Below are 17,410 nucleotides of genomic sequence, written 5' to 3'. Positions count from 1 at the left end.
CCGGGTGGTAGGGAGCGCGCGTTGACGAGGTTTCAGGTTAATCATGATAATTTCATTTACAGTAGGACTAATTTCATTTTTTTATGCAATAATTAGGCTATAGCCTATTTACAATAGCGATAGACCTATATTAAAATATACATAAAATACAGGTAAAATCTGATAACATTTAAAATAATCATAGTGTAGCTCCTAATAAATTATTATTTTATTATTAGGCCTATATAATTTAGGGAAAGAAATAGCATGATTGCAAAAATTAGGCTTGAAAATTATATAAATTTCTAATTGGTAGTTGACTTAGCGTCTTTAATAACATAACCGGGCAATTAGCAAATTTATATATTATTAAATAGTGTGCTAAGGATTATGATGGTAATCTTTGCAATCATTAACTACATTAAAGTCATCGTCGTCGTCATCATTATATATATATATATGCATGCCTATAACAATTCAGTCGTACATTTACAAGACAAATATATACACTTCATTAAATATAGTTGATATTTAACTATGTCGTAAGAACATGACAACGAACTCAATTAACCCCAATCCTTTTGAAAATCGAAACAAATATACATTAAAGAAGTCATGAATGATAGAAGACAACCGAACTAGGCTGATGAATTCGTCGAGAGGAGATTTAAAGACCAGGTAATTTATTTGGAAAGTGTGAAATCATAAGATGCGTTGCTACAGCAACTGCATGCAAGACTTTATTATGAACGTTTGTGCTGTGATGGCTATATCATAAAATTACTATGAGTACATGTAATAATATATGGTACATGTGTGTTTGCATTTGCTGGAAATATATCACAATAATAATAATAATTAAATATATAAATAATAATAATAATAATAATAAAATATAAGAATTCAAAAGATAGTACAAAATACAAAATACTTTAATACAAAATAAAAAACAGAAATTTGTTTCACACTGACATGAAAAAGTACATTAGATTCGCTACAAAATTAATAATACTTATACACAAATAATAATAGATAATAATAATGGTAATAATAATAATAATAGAGATAATAATAATAATAGAGATAATAAATAACAACAACATCAACAACAGCAGCAGCAACAACAGCAACACCACCACCAACAAAAACAACAACAATACAGTTCGGTCTTCAATTAGAGGGCTATCTTTGTGTTGAAAGGTCGAAGATTGTTATTTTGGTCTTTGGAAATTAATTTCATTTTTTTATGCAATAATTAGGCTATAGCCTATTTACAATAGCGATAGACCTATATTAAAATATACATAAAATACAGGTAAAATCTGATAACATTTAAAATAATCATAGTGTAGCTCCTAATAAATTATTATTTTATTATTAGGCCTATATAATTTAGGGAAAGAAATAGCATGATTGCAAAAATTAGGCTTGAAAATTATATAAATTTCTAATTGGTAGTTGACTTAGCGTCTTTAATAACATAACCGGGCAATTAGCAAATTTATATATTATTAAATAGTGTGCTAAGGATTATGATGGTAATCTTTGCAATCATTAACTACATTAAAGTCATCGTCGTCGTCATCATTATATATATATATATGCATGCCTATAACAATTCAGTCGTACATTTACAAGACAAATATATACACTTCATTAAATATAGTTGATATTTAACTATGTCGTAAGAACATGACAACGAACTCAATTAACCCCAATCCTTTTGAAAATCGAAACAAATATACATTAAAGAAGTCATGAATGATAGAAGACAACCGAACTAGGCTGATGAATTCGTCGAGAGGAGATTTAAAGACCAGGTAATTTATTTGGAAAGTGTGAAATCATAAGATGCGTTGCTACAGCAACTGCATGCAAGACTTTATTATGAACGTTTGTGCTGTGATGGCTATATCATAAAATTACTATGAGTACATGTTATATACGGTACATGTGTGTTGGCATTTGCTGGAAATATATCACAATAATAATAATTAAATATATAAATAATAATAATAATAATGAAATATAAGAATTCAAAAGATAGTACAAAACTCAAAATACTTTGTTACAAAATAAAAAACAGAAATTTGTTTCACACTGGCATGAACAAGTACATTAGATTCGCTACAAAATTAATAATACTTATACACAAATAATAATAGATAATAATAATGGTAATAATAATAATAATAGAGATAATAATAATAATAGAGATAATAAATAACAACAACAACATCAACAACAACAGCAGCAGCAACAACAACAGCAACAACAACAACAACAACAGCAACAGCAACAATAAATACAGTTCGGTCTCCAATTAGAGGGCTATCTTTGTGTTGGAGGGTGCATTGTAATAGTAATAACAATAATAGTAATAACAATAATAATAATAATAATAATAATAATAATAATAATAACAATAACAATAACAATAACAATAATAATAATAATAATAATAATAATAATAATAATAATAATAATAATAATAATAACAATAACAATAACAATAATAATAATAATAATAATAATAATAATAATAATAATAATAATAATAATAATAATAATAATAATAATATACACTACCAATTATAACAGGAATATGATGTTCCAGATTTGCCATAGGAACATGCGAGCAAAACGAGCGTAATTGACTAGCTTAAGGTCTTCAAATATTGAAATTGAATGTTTGAAGACCTTATTCTAAATGTGTTCCGTCTTGCTATACTTTCCACAATTTTTTCCTTTCTGTTCAAGGCAGAATGATTTGTTATGGTGTTTGAAGATCAAGGTATAAAATCGTGACAAAACAGGAAGAATTGATAAGTGCTTTGTGCCAGCATTGTAGTTTCCACACATGCCACTGATGCAGTGGCGTATCTAGTAGGGTGGGTGGGGGTGGGGGAGGGGGAGAGGAGCACACACTCTTCTAAAAAAAAATACGTGCATCATATTGAATAAATTTATGTTATTAAATGCTGTTTAATTATATGCCTTTAAAGTTTGAATACACACGAGGACTTATGCGGGGCCCTATACGGCCTATGATGTTTTGCCAGCCTATCCCATATTGTTCAGCTAATCGTTTAGGCCTATCACTCCCCACCCTTTAAAAAGCCTGCGCCCCCATCATTTCTCAACACATAGGCTACATAGAAAACTAGAAGGTCTAACTGAGTATAAGATAACTGAGAAGAAATTATACTCCAAATAAAGACAGACAAACAATTGTGATTAAAATTAAAAATGAAGGCCTTTTTAAATAGGCCTAATTATAATTGGCATTTACAGGCGATATATAATAATACAATTATTGAAATAGGAATTGAGTCCTAGACCTATAGGCCCTACTTGATAAAAAGTACGTTAACCCCATTCTACTGCTGATTTATAAAAGGCCAATGCCCTTCTAATGTCTATGGTAAAATTACGGAAACCCATATATTTAATTAAAAAGAATTATTGTTAATTTAAAATGATCAAACAAGTGTTGGAGGTACTGCGTCCTCTCGTGGGCCTCTAAGCAAGATCGTAAGGGAGGAACCAGAAAGTTCTTGCTGAAGCTAGCAAAATCAATAGACTTACTATTTGAAGTGGAAGGGGAGTGGGTGGAGTGCTCCCCACAGAGGGGAACAGCCTACAGTGTGGAACACAGGGCCCCTTGAATCCAGGCTTCTAGGCAACTTAACCTCAAAAGGATTTCATAATTAATTTTGAAGAGTCTTACTTCATGTTGTTGCAGTACTGGTATATCTTCCTCCTCCCTTGCCAATCCCACGACTGGAAAAAGACTCGTTTCGCCCCCTATGATGTTTGGAAATTTGATTTATAAAATTGGATGTTTGTTAACCTGTTTGTATTACAGCTTTTTTTTTTTTTTTTTCACGCCCGCATTTATATATTTATTTATTAATTTTTTTTAATGTGGCTATGCGGGGAATTGGGGCCTGGTGAGGATTTGGGGCCTGGTGGCGACACACTTTTCCTCTACAACCCTGGATCCACTACTGGAACGGTTGTTTTAATCAATCAATAATAACTTCGAAGCAGTACCACCGAAAGGAGGGGGAAGGGTGCAGAGGGAAATCTTACCTGGGGGCCCATAAAAATTTCAGGTAGCACTTTTTTCAATACTGTTTGCAAAAATATTAATACAAATTTTCTTTCATACATTCTTTCATATCATGGCCCCCTCAATATTGGCATGTCCCCTAATAATAGACCCCTTTATATTGACAGGGAATGGCTCCGGCGCAATCTTTCTCACACTTCGTGCCCGTAACTGGGTGCCCACACCTCTTTCCGCTGCTACAGTTCCCCCTCTTGGCGGCCCTGCGTCGATGTAAGCTATTTAAATAGGCCTAGTATTATAACAACTTTTTTGTACCGTACTGTACTACTATTATCACAACCAGTAGGCCTACCATAGGGCCTACATATCTTTTAAGGATAAAATTGGAGCAAAAAAACAGTTTCCATGCATGACAAAGAATGAATGCATATTTCGTAATAACATCAATATCAATTTTCCCTTTTCGTTTCAAACTTCTTCCCCAGAAAATAATATAAACAAATTTAGTTACATCGTCTGGGTAATATCGCAGTAATGATTTGAGTCAGCATTCTATGAAGGCGACATCTGTACGAATATCAAACCCCCTCCAAATTAACTTGCATTTTCTTTTTGAGCCGTTTATAGAATATTGTGCACGAGGTAAATAAAAAAAAACCTGTCTAACGTCGACGATTTCAAGGATTCCTATATTTATACAAACTAGCTTAATTCAGATCAGAATAAAATAGAAAGAGCAGAATGATTGAATCGTCTGTAAAATGTAATTTATAGTTGAAGGGTTCTGTTCAAGGTTTTCGTTTTATGAAATCGAATGCGCAAGGGTTGAATCTTCCTGTAACAAAGAAAAGAACTCCGTCACCCGGTGGCAATGCCATGAGGGGATAGCGGGATTTTTTTACATCCTCCCTCAAAAAAGATTACAAAACACGTATTATGATCAATCAGTATTCTGTTTAAGACACTTCCATTCAAAGAACAACTAAAAATGACGAAATTGGGCGATGCTTGACGTCAAATTATTTTTCCCCTCTTTCCCCTAACCTAAACATTTTCATTTGGTTCACTTTTTAAGGTAATCTTTCCCAGTCGGTGGCATTATTTACGTCAGTGTCTTTATGTTCCGTACGTGTTTAAGGACCAACAACTTGAAATGAAATGAATGTTTGTGTCGCCAAGCCGTGGGTGGGAGCACTTTGTTGCATTTTAAAGTCCACCATCTCAGTCGAGAGAAATCGACAAATTATGCTCATGTTTGAAAGTATTAGTGTGCTTATCGATAATATATCATCCAAACGGATGAAAACTTCGTCGTAACCTGAAGGTTTACAGAGCCTGTTGTAGCACACATGATCATTAACATGCAATACGTTCACACACTCAACAACAGTTTAGTATTAATATTTGGTTAAGTATCGTCGCACTTTTAATCGCCGTCTTATTAAATTAATTATTGTTTGCCACCGGTTTATCCGCCTTAGGCCTACAACATCAATAATGAGAAAAATAAAATTATGAAATAGTATAATGGCTCATTTATGATCATTTGGATCAAGTCTTGACCTGAATTTGAAATCGTTACTGAATTGTCATCTGAACTTTATTAAAAACAAACCCAACAACGTTATATATTAAATTTCGAAGATGACTTTAACGGGACCCATGTTTTATGAAGATGGTGCCTAATATTCCAGGCCTTATAGGCCTATATTGTTTATTCTAACATTTATTTTCAATAATATAAATAGTTTGTTATAATGTATTTACGACGCTTTGATTTCATTTAAAAAATCCTCTTATATACCATAACAGACCTTGATCAAGTGTATTGCCCAAGGCCGCAATTGTTAAGTAGGAATCGCCCCCGACCTTAAGAAAGAAAAAGACTTCTGTGCCAAACCGCAGAGAAGCTAGGCCTGTCAGAATCAGCAAGAATCTCATTTTCAGTTCAGACACGTACACAAATAACGTCAATATTCTGCAAAGCTGCAACAGGCACATTACAGTAATGTGCCTATCTCATGTTTTCATTCGTTGAAAGTTATAGACTGTACCATTCGGAAGAAAGGTAGGCCCAACATTTGTTTTATATACTGATCAAATAATAAAACAAATAATGAAGCAGTGTTTCTATTCGAATACGCCCAACTAAACCTGTTAAGAATATCGGCGTTTTTCTGAATGAACACTTAAAAATGAACAAACAAGTGTCAAAAGCTAAACAGGCTGCTAACTTTTACTTGAGAAATTTATATCGTATTAGAAATTCGATCGATAGATGTACATGCACTGCTGTTCAATCTTTGTAAATCCTTAGCCGTATTTATTATTGTAATTTGTTATTTGGTGGAATGTCTTTCGATAATTTTAGGTCCCTACAATTGTTACAAAATCGGGCTGCACGCTTAGTTTTTTAAGCCGTACTAGCGCCTCCACTTTAATTCGTAAACTTAACTGGCTTTGTGTGGAAGACATGGTGAGGTAAGGGATTTTGATCCAGGTGTATAACTGCGTTAACAAGCGCGCCCCGGCCCTGTTTACTTGCAAGATCTGATTATTAAATATCAGCCTGACAGGAGTGGCCAAGGTCTGCTATGGACACCCTTAGACTGAAGGTTCCATTTACGAGAACCAAGGCTGGTGGCAGTTCTTTTTCTGTCCTAGGACCCCATGGTATTGAAATTAAATGCCGCTTTCCATCCGTAAATCATTTTCATCACAAATGTTTAAGTGTCAACTCAAGAATTTTCTCCTTAGAAAATGAGGACAATACAATATGATTTGCCTAGGTCCCAAGTGTCCATAGCCGAACCTATTTACCTTTGCTGTTTAATGAAACATTGTAATTGTGATGATTGTTTGATTTGGTTTGATTTTTGAAATTGTGATGTTGGCTTACAAAGCGTCATATAAATGAAATAAATTATAAAAAAAAAACTAATAAGCATTTTGTATATCCAATGCACGAATTAGCTCGTCACAAGACAGTATATCTTTAAGCACTGTCATTGTAATAGCTTGTTTTTACAATGGAGAAGATTCCTGCAGTGATACGAACACCTGTTAAATCTGTCAGATAAGGTTTAACAAATATTATGAGTAAGGGAAAAGAAGCGCAAGGTAAAGAGACCGCGAGGAAGGCCGAAGTCAACTTGAATTTTACAGATCGGAAAATAATTCATAGATTGTAATTGACACAAACGTAAAATCTTCCTGTCAGCGACGACAGAGGTAAATGTGACCACACAGAGAAAAACGTCACATCCGGATATATAAGCATAATCATTATCATCGTTGATGACTGGAACGTCCTCACTCGAGCTTTTGTAAAATGATTCAATTGACATAAAATCTTCCGATTACAGAAAGTTCAGAATTCTGCTGCCCGATTTTTTTATCATACCTCACGTCAACAACACACTAAACACACCTAATATGGTTTACACTGGTTGTTTTTAAGTCACTCTAATGTATACAAACATCGTAAAAGTACTTAACACCCTGTTCCTTCTCGTAATAAATACTTAGGGTCCCCCAGTCGGACATCTTAGCCTCCCCCCCCCCATAAATTATATCCTAGAGCCGCCACTTCCGCCACCCCCACCCTTCCATCCCATCTCTGGAATCAGTACCCTGGGATCAGTACCCGGTTTTGTTCATTACGCAAATTTACTTTTATTTTAAAAGAAATATTTCTCTTTTTCTAAAGCTTAATCTGGTTTCTTCTTTACCTCCATGGCCTCTGATAATTAAATATTACTGATTTATTTACCTAGTATTTAATACACGCATATGCAGGAGTGTGAAAAATGTGTTGCTTTTTAAAAATCAGACTTAATATTCAAATACCCAACGACACCTTTAGTCGCCCATAGGCCTATGTCATGCAGACAGCAGAAGGTCCCCGGTTTTCAAACATGGGACCTTCCAATTATTTGTATACGGTATTTGTATAATGGACCTTTCCACTATTAGCGGAAAGGTCCTTAAAGGGCCCGCCCCTTGGATATTGTTGCTAAGGTCCCACAAGAAGACAGGCTTCAGATTCACACGAAAGCCCTGGATCAGGAGCTAACCGTTACGCTAAAGCCGGTTTCCCACTAGGTGACTTTATTCGCGCGAATCGAAAGCATCTGTTCATGCGCACGCGCATTCACGTTTCTATCCGAGTTTTCGCTTCAGCGAAATCGATAGTTCAAACTTTTTCTACTTTTTACGAATCGAACAAAATGCACAACCAATCTGAGCTCAGGAAGCGAACCGACGCTTTCCATTCGCCTAGTGGAAAACCGGCTTAACGGGTAGCGAGTGCTATCGGTTAGCAAGTTGAACACATTCTATCATCAACAAATCACACGTACGCGTTTCCAATTTCCAGTTTCCGATTGACAAGTGACTCGATCATCGTCTTCTTGGTATCTGCATCGGGGATTTTCTTGTATGAACGCATACGTGAGCGCATATATGTTTATGATCTGGTCCTGCTAACCGTTAGATGTCGCGTGTGAACATAGCCAGAGTTAAAACATACGCGAACACGGGACAACACGCGTGCCTGCGCGTATTTGTGGCACTGTCTGATTGGTCATTTAGTTTGATTGACATTCCAGAAAGATCAACTGTAAAATGCTAAGAAGCATGGTGTAGCTGAAAGGCTTGGATTCCAATTGAGAATTCAAGTATTTGCTGGGGCGAATTCAGGATTTTGTGGTAGGGGTGTGTGGAAGTCTACCCCACCCTTAACCCCACTATGATTGGGGTAGCTAAGCCGAGAAAATTTTGAGAACATGGACTTCTAGGTGCCCGGAAATTGCAATCTTACCGGTAATACATATTAACAACCTAATACACGGTGTAATTATTTTTCTTAATACAATTTAGTAGGGTGCGATCGCACCATCTGCAGTCCTCCTGCATCCACCCCAAATTTATGAGTTGAAATGAGAGAGTAGAGAAATAAAAATATTTAAGGGGCTGTGGAGGGGGGGATTTTTAACTAATTGAGTGTAAACTTTTTGCCTCATTAGTTTTTTCGTTGAATATGAGGCACTGAAGTGAAGAAAGGTGACGGTACCTGAAGTTTACATGTACAAACATACAGTTTGAAATTTTATCTAGTCATATATCATCAAAATGATGTGTCTAATAAATTGGCGGGGAAATGTTAGGGGGTATACTCGTCGATGGCACTGTGATAGAACTTTTTACTGACTATGCCAAGTGCGAGTTATCTCGTCCTCTTTTTGCACGGGTTGGTATATGTTCAAAGGGCGCCCCCACTTGTACCGCTCGAGTGTACTACCGGCAACATAACACAACAAACATACATATGGCATTTGTACGTTATCGTCTAGGTGTATCTTCCCCGAACTACCAGCCGTTGAGTTTGTGGTCCTACATTGTATAATAAAGAAATTATAAACGCTAAAATGTTCCCCCGTTTTCGACGAGTATACTCGTTCCTGGCGCCCTCAGCAACAACACCCTGTGGGCGAGTATACTCGTCGTTGGCAGCCAACATGTTAATAATATTAGGATAGACCTAATTTTGGATTTTCCATTAATGTCCATTCACAGTGATTATCACATTATAAAATCTATATTATTATTGTCCAATACTATGTCACACCATCTGATCCAAGATCACATCACAAACAACATGTCAAAAAACGATTTGTGATTATCAGTGCTAGGAATGTATGGCACCGTATATACTCGCGTATAAGACAAAGCTTAAAATAGCAAATTACGATAAAAAAAAAGGTAGTCGTCTTATATACGCACTACATACACATTTTAGATTTAATAAATTATTTTCGTCTTTTGTGCGGGTCGTCGTAACATGCATATTTACTACTGCAATGAAGCTACTAAATGTTAGTATGAATGAACGCAATTTTAAATTAATACAGGAAATACAATTTTGATGAACATTTAAAAACTTATAAAATGGTATTATTTTGAAAGACTAGCCTTGCATTTGTCTAGATGCAATATCAAGACCATAAATGGCGGAACAAAAGTAGGAATTCCGACGATGAAAAAGGTGGTCGTCTTATAGGCCTATGCCCGACCGACATACAAAATTCATCAAAAAACCGTGTTAAACTCGGGTGTCGTCTTATACGCGAGTTGCCTTATACACAAGTATACAGGCCTACAATATTGGCTCTTACATAAGAAGTGTACGGCTGCGTTGATTATGCTTGTTGGAAATATAAACACTCTAGGAAATAATATTAAGTAAAGCAATACAAATTAGGTTCACCAACACTAAACTAATCAATATTTATTTAATAAATCAATAGAAATAAGTATATCAATGCAAAATATTATATGCGTATTAAGTAATCAATATAAATTAATATTTCAATACAAAATAATCAATACATATTTAGTAAATCAATAATAATTAGTATTTCAGATACAAAATATTATTAAATCTATACAAATTAGTACATCAATATAAAATATCGAATACATTTATTAAATCAATAATAATTAGTACATCAATACAAAATAATACATTTATTAGTAAATTAATACAAATTAGTACATCAAAACAAAATATCCAATACAGTTATTAAATCAATAATAATTAGTACATCAATACAAAATAATACATTATTAGTAAATCAATACAAATTAATACATCAATACCAAATAATTGATACATATTCAGTAAATCAATAATAATTAATACATCAATACACAATAATACATTTATTAGTATAGCAATACAAATTATAGATCAATACCAAATATCCAATACATATTTAGTAAATTAATAACCAAATATTTAGTAAATTAATAACTAGTGCATTAATACAAAACTAATATATTTACTAATAAATCAATACAAATTAATACAGCAATACAAAATATCCAATACACATTTAGTAAATCAATAATAATTAATAAATCAATACAAAATAATATATTTATTAGTAAATCAATAAAAATTAATACATCAATACACAATATCTTATACATATTCAGTAAATTAATAATATTCAATACATCAATACAAATTAATACATCAATACAAAATATTCATTACGTCAATAAGTAAATCAATAATATCAATACCAAACAATCAATACATATTTAGTAAATCAATAATAATCAATACATCAATATACAATATAGTACATTTATTAGTGAATCAATACAAATTAATACATCAATACAAAATAATCAATGCATATAATTTAACAAATCAAGAATAATTAGTACATTAATACAAAATACAAATTAAGTACAGTATATCAATACATGTTAAATACAATTATAAATACATATAGTGTATACATTAAGTACAGTAAATGAATATATATTAAGTACAGTACAGTATATCAATCACTAAATATATAATAAATCAAAGCATATTAAGTATATCAATACAAATTAAGTACATAAATAAAAATTATATAAATGAATACATGTAAATTAATTAAATTAATACATTAAGTAAATCAATAACAGTTAAGTAAATGAATGAATGAATGAAAAAATTTGTAGAATTCTTAGAATTACATATTGTAACATTACAAATTACTTGTAGATAATTTTAAATTTACATATGCCTTATCTTTTTCTAGCTTTCAAGATGTATAATTTTCTTAATTGTTCTGTTTTGTATCACTGTTTATTGCCAAATAAATTTAATCAATCAATCAAACAGAGATTAAGTATACAATACAGTGCATTAATTATAAAAATATTTAATTATGCACATACATCAATTCATATTAAAGTAAATCGACTGTACATTAAGAACATCAATACATTTAAGAAAATTAATACAGTAAATTACATGCACAACAAAATTTTATAAATCTATACCTACTAAGGACATGTCTTTGTTGGTTTAAGTGCTCTAATTTCTATCCTTAGGCGAAACTTTTTTATACCTTGCTTAGCGCACTCGCTGCTTGCCAATAATGATGATTTTGAATAAAAATAAAATTGTTTTTTATTTTTGTTATTTTTTACCACGTGCCGCCATGAAAAAATGGAAATTTGAGAAAAAAAACCCAGTTTTCTATATTTTTATCACACCTGCCATTGCCTTGAAATCTCCAAAAACAAGACATGTATATTTCTTCTGATTATATGAATTTAAAGCATTTAACCATCCATTACGAAACTGTTTACATTCAACAATAACATTTTATTTTTATTTTCTCCTTCGTCTGGACAGTTTTAGCAAAAGAAGTTTGCTAAATGAGAAAACAAAATTTTATTTGTATCTTTTTTTACCCTCCTTTGACGTTCATTAAAAAAATAATTTCGCGAAACAAGGTATAAAAAAAGTCAACGCCTTACACTGAAAGTATCATTATTAAGATTCCTTCTCTACGTTGAATTCACTGCACTTTGAGATTAAACTTTTCCCAATGGACAATATACTTACCCCTGGAAGAAGTATCCAGAAAAAGTTGGGGATTAGGAAGCAGAACGTCAAAAGTATGGGATCGCTCGTGCCGATCATGTCAGCTCCTTTGCAGAACTCAAAGTACATAGTCATATAAAGGACGGTCTTCCAAAATGTCATCGTATTCACGATAAGGGCTAAGACCTCGGTAAGCTTACTTTCGACCCGATTCTAAAAGATATGGAAAAAAAAAAAAAAACAGACAATTTCATTAATGATTCTCTGCAACGTACCGTAAATCTGATCAACTTGAAAATTTGAAAAAGATATATTTCATTTATAAAAGTTATTTTTAAAGGTTCACTCCGAAATTTAGAACAAGCAAAAATGTCCATTGCCAATTATGGACGCTTATATAATGTATACCTTGAATTTATGCCGTCACTTTTTTTTGTTGGGTATGCCGGTCTTTAGGACCTAAACGTAAATAGACAAAGACCGGATTTTACAGATGCTGAGATGTTTGTGGAACATTCGTCGTTCGATTCTTGGTCTTTGATGATCAAGTCACCAGTAGTGGTGTCACGATTATAGCCGACTAAGCCTTAAGACCAACTAAAGACAGCTTACTAGCAATCCGCCCCTTGTCTGTTAAGAGCTATACGAATCCCACTTTAATACCACCGTAAGCTTTGTATTTTTCCAATGGCTTACGACACCAAAGTAACTAGTATTTTATATTGTAATAGTTCAGATGGGCTTTGAAGATTTAGAAAAGAGATTAGTTTATAAATTAGGTATACTACTCAACTGAATGAGTTAGGTTTACTGTGTTCAACAAGTAACAATGTGTACTATGCCTACCGTATTAGTATTTTGTTATCCTGTCTAGCTCTTTGTTATATTGTTGTGCAGTTTATTCTACAATACAAGGCTAAAGTAGGATGTATGTTTATCAAATTCTTTCTTTAACTATTGGCACCTGATAAAGGTTTAAATCACTTTTCAGCTCCATATATCTTCACATATATATATATCTTCTTTATATATGTACATAGCATGGAACTAATTTAATTAAATTATTTAATTTTATATTTATTATTAATTTTTTATTCATAATATTTCTTGTAATGTATTATACTATGTATATAATCTTAAATGGTGGCCATGGCTAAAAGTTTGATTTGAAACTTATTTTGGCCTCCTTCTACACACATATTCTGTAATGTATTAGTATTATCTTAGTTACTTTTTAAAATTTATTTATGTATGTTGTGTGGAAAAATAAATGAAACAAACAAACTACCTCCAAAAGGAATTCAAACCAATGTTCCATTCAATAGTTTATTCAATACTCAAATCGAAACATTTGGTAGATTAAAGATGTATTTTCCCAAGCAAATTACCAAAACATTAAAAAAAAAAAATTAACTTGCCCATTTTGAAGTAACATAAAAATGATTAACTTGAACAGAGAAATTAGTGTATTTAAAAAAATGTTTACCCATAATTTTACTGCAAAAATTGATAGAAACACTTCACTGGAAGTATTTTATAATTTTTAATATAATTATCCCGTTTTTTTTTTAATTATTTAAAAATGTCTATGCTCAAGTTCGTAATTTGTATACTACTACAAAATGAGCCGTTTAATTTAAAAATTATTTTTTTATGATTTTTTTGTTCCACTCAATACTACTTAGAACTGAAACTTAATATTTAGAATAAACTAGTATGCAAGGAAGGAAGGGTAGCACATAGGCCCTAACAATTTAAAAATCTGTTTAAATTTGTCCTACATACGTAGCATAAGTTAAGCACAGAACAGAGGTAAGGAACTGTACTCAATTAGACAAGGGAAATAACATGCTTAAATTATTTTCAACCACATATATTTTTCATAAACCAGGCAACAATATTACACATCACATGTGTTTTTTTCTTTTCAATATTCAGTTTGCCTACAAGATGATATGGTGTGTATTATTTTTCATAACTTAAATGAAGACTTGAATATTAAACAACCACTTGAAATTTCTAATATAAATTACACTGAGATTTTAACGGCAGAGTAAATTGATTATAACGATGCTGCGAGCACATTGAATGAACGATCAATTTTAATAAGAATTCAAAATGCCTTTTTATATTTCACCTCACTTATTCCTGCATTCACCTGTTCATGAGCCTTTAGTTATCATTATTATATAATTTTATATAATTACTAATAAAATATCCAATACCTTTTATTTGCTTTTTTCCATTATAAGCACCTTAGTTCTTCAGGTCCAAATTATGTAATTTTATGCGTAAAATAAGGTCCAGAATTTCTCATATTTAGCCAAAAATGGGTAAAATTTGAGAATATGGGTCTCGATTTTTCATATTATTGCATAAAATGTTTGTTTGAATTTACGCGTAAAGTGGGTCCACCCTAGTATTATACCGCACTGTTTGAACATCTTGGCTAAGGCATTGGTTCAAGGGAAGTAAGTGTGGGGGGAGGGGGGTGGAGTGGACTTATACCACAGCAGCTTAGCTCAGTCAGCTAATCTGGCGGTAGCCACTGTGTGTGCGCTGAACCATGGAGATCTGTAGGTCCCCGGTTCAATTCCCATCGTTGCTCTCCTTGTGTTTCAGCTAGAGGGCTGAAATACAAGTTACAATAGCGCACCATCTTTCGGATGAGACGTTTAAGCCGTTGGTCCCGCGCAATATGGCTCATGTGCACTTTGCAGAACGCAGTACACTCTTTGGAAAAGAGTAGGAGATTGTCTGCCGGTGTATGGCCCAATTCACCACCAGAAGAAGCCCGAAACAAGTCTTCAGACTTCCTGCGTTATCCTTTGCGTGATTCACATCGAAATAATTATTTACTTAAACTAAGATATGCATAATGTTGGGACCCACCAAAGCAGATCCCCAATTGCAAATTATGACATAAAACACCATTGAACTGTCTAGTCCTACTGCTTCAGTGAGCCAAATGGCCGAGCGGTTAAGACATGTGCGTTGCAACATAGAGCTATAATATTGGCTCTGGTTGGAACGGCACGCTTGCCCATTGTTCTGGAGGTTAAACAAGTCTTCTCAGATCAGGACTATAAACCGTAGACCCAGTGTACACCATTTGGTTCATGTACACTTTAAATAACCCAGTACATCTTTAGAGATGAGTAGGTGGGTTACCCCGGTGTACTGGTTCGTACAGGCGCCCCTGTTATGAACAGATAAGAGATAGCTGGTACAGGTTTACCGGGTAGGTCAGGCACGAAGAGACCTTTAGGGGAGTAGCAAGATATTGTACGAGCTAGTCCACACCTCAAGTGCTTTGAGACTTCACTGTAAAGCGCTATATAAATCCATCTACACTACTCTGTTACATAGTGAGTTTGCATACACAGGTATACATATATCTAATGCAGGGGCGGATCCAGAGATGTCCAAAAGGGGGGCCCGAAAGTAGGACTGATCGAGATAATACTACCCTAGTGGGACCGGGGGCATGCCCCGCGAAATTGTTCTAGACACCCAAAAATAACTTCTGAGGCATTATCTTTTTCTTGCTTTCTTTTTTTCTTACCTTTCTAAAAGGGGAAGGGGGTGCCAGCCCGGCCACACCCACCCCCCCCCAAAAAAGAATCTGCCCCTCGCTTAATATATTATATATACACACACACACACACATGGAACATGGAATATGTATATTATTAGAATTGCATAACACCAATGCATCTGAGTTTGTTGAGTGACCTCATATTTTGTCCAAAGTCCGAAAACAGTGCCAAACAGGAGTGTCAAGATAAGCAAAGAAGACATTTATGAAGACACGATTAACTAAGAAATAAGCTCCCCTTAGGTCTCCGTCACAATTTTGTCACCATTAATTCCTCTGAATGTCATCTTCACAGGGAAAATAGATTTAGTCACCAAATTTTAAGGAAATTTGGATCCGATGTTATGTGTCCATTTTTACTTTCGATAGGAAAAGAGCTTTAAATTAAAGATACAGTCTACCCCAGAGGGAAAATTTAACTTTTATTTTTAAAAAATGTTTTCGGTATAAAACATCCTCACATCATTCGTAAATCTATTCCTTCGTGTATGGACCAAACTCCCTGCTGATGTGAGGAACTCTATAGTACTGAAATCTCTTCCCAACTCTCTCATGGACATTCGTAACTTTTCTCTGACCAAGATTTTTAAATTCTACATTTTACTGACCTTATATATTTATTAATTATTGTATCTACATTGTTTAACTGTAACTTAATACTTATTGTTGCTTGTTGAAATTTATTTAATTAGTATACCATTAAGTTTATATGAACTACCTGTTTTTTTTAAATTTTATTTTGTTTGTTATTTTTTTTGTTTTGTTGTTTTTATTTCTTCATTAATAACTGATCTTTAAAATAATTTCGGTAATTTTCTCTTTACATAAAATTATATATCAGTTATTATATTACATACTAAGAGCAAGTTTGAATTTTTGAATTATGATTTTTATTGATTTTTTATTTATTTATGCTATTTATTGTTTTGTATTTAAATGTTTTTTATGTTTATATTTATTATTGGGGCAACTGACTCTCAATGAGTTATAGTAAAATTTTGCTTAAGCTGCCCCTGACCAAAATTGTTGTTGTACTGTACCATTTGTAAATGTGTATTGGTCAAATAAATAAATGAAATGAAATGAAATTCACAAAAGAGATGCCTGTCAGTTAAAACAAAATTAAATAATAAATGTAATATTATTTAAATTGAGCACAATGTAACATGCTAACTTTTTATAACATGAAAAAAGTGTCTACCAATGTTAAATAGGATTATTAAATTAATATCATTAATATTTTATTATTATTTACAAATCAGTAAATATTTTTATTACATATTGAAATTTAATATCTACATTAAAATACCTAAATAACAAATATATTCATAAATGTTGAGAAGTATGTAAAGTATGCTCCCTC

Source organism: Anneissia japonica, unplaced genomic scaffold, assembly GCF_011630105.1.
Source record: "Anneissia japonica isolate Jap-2015-1 unplaced genomic scaffold, ASM1163010v1 scaffold180_len884964_cov147, whole genome shotgun sequence".
NCBI classification, from domain to species: Eukaryota; Metazoa; Echinodermata; class Crinoidea; order Comatulida; family Comatulidae; genus Anneissia; species Anneissia japonica.
The sequence above is the reverse complement of the archived record's forward strand: the minus strand, read 5'-3'. Positions refer to the sequence as shown.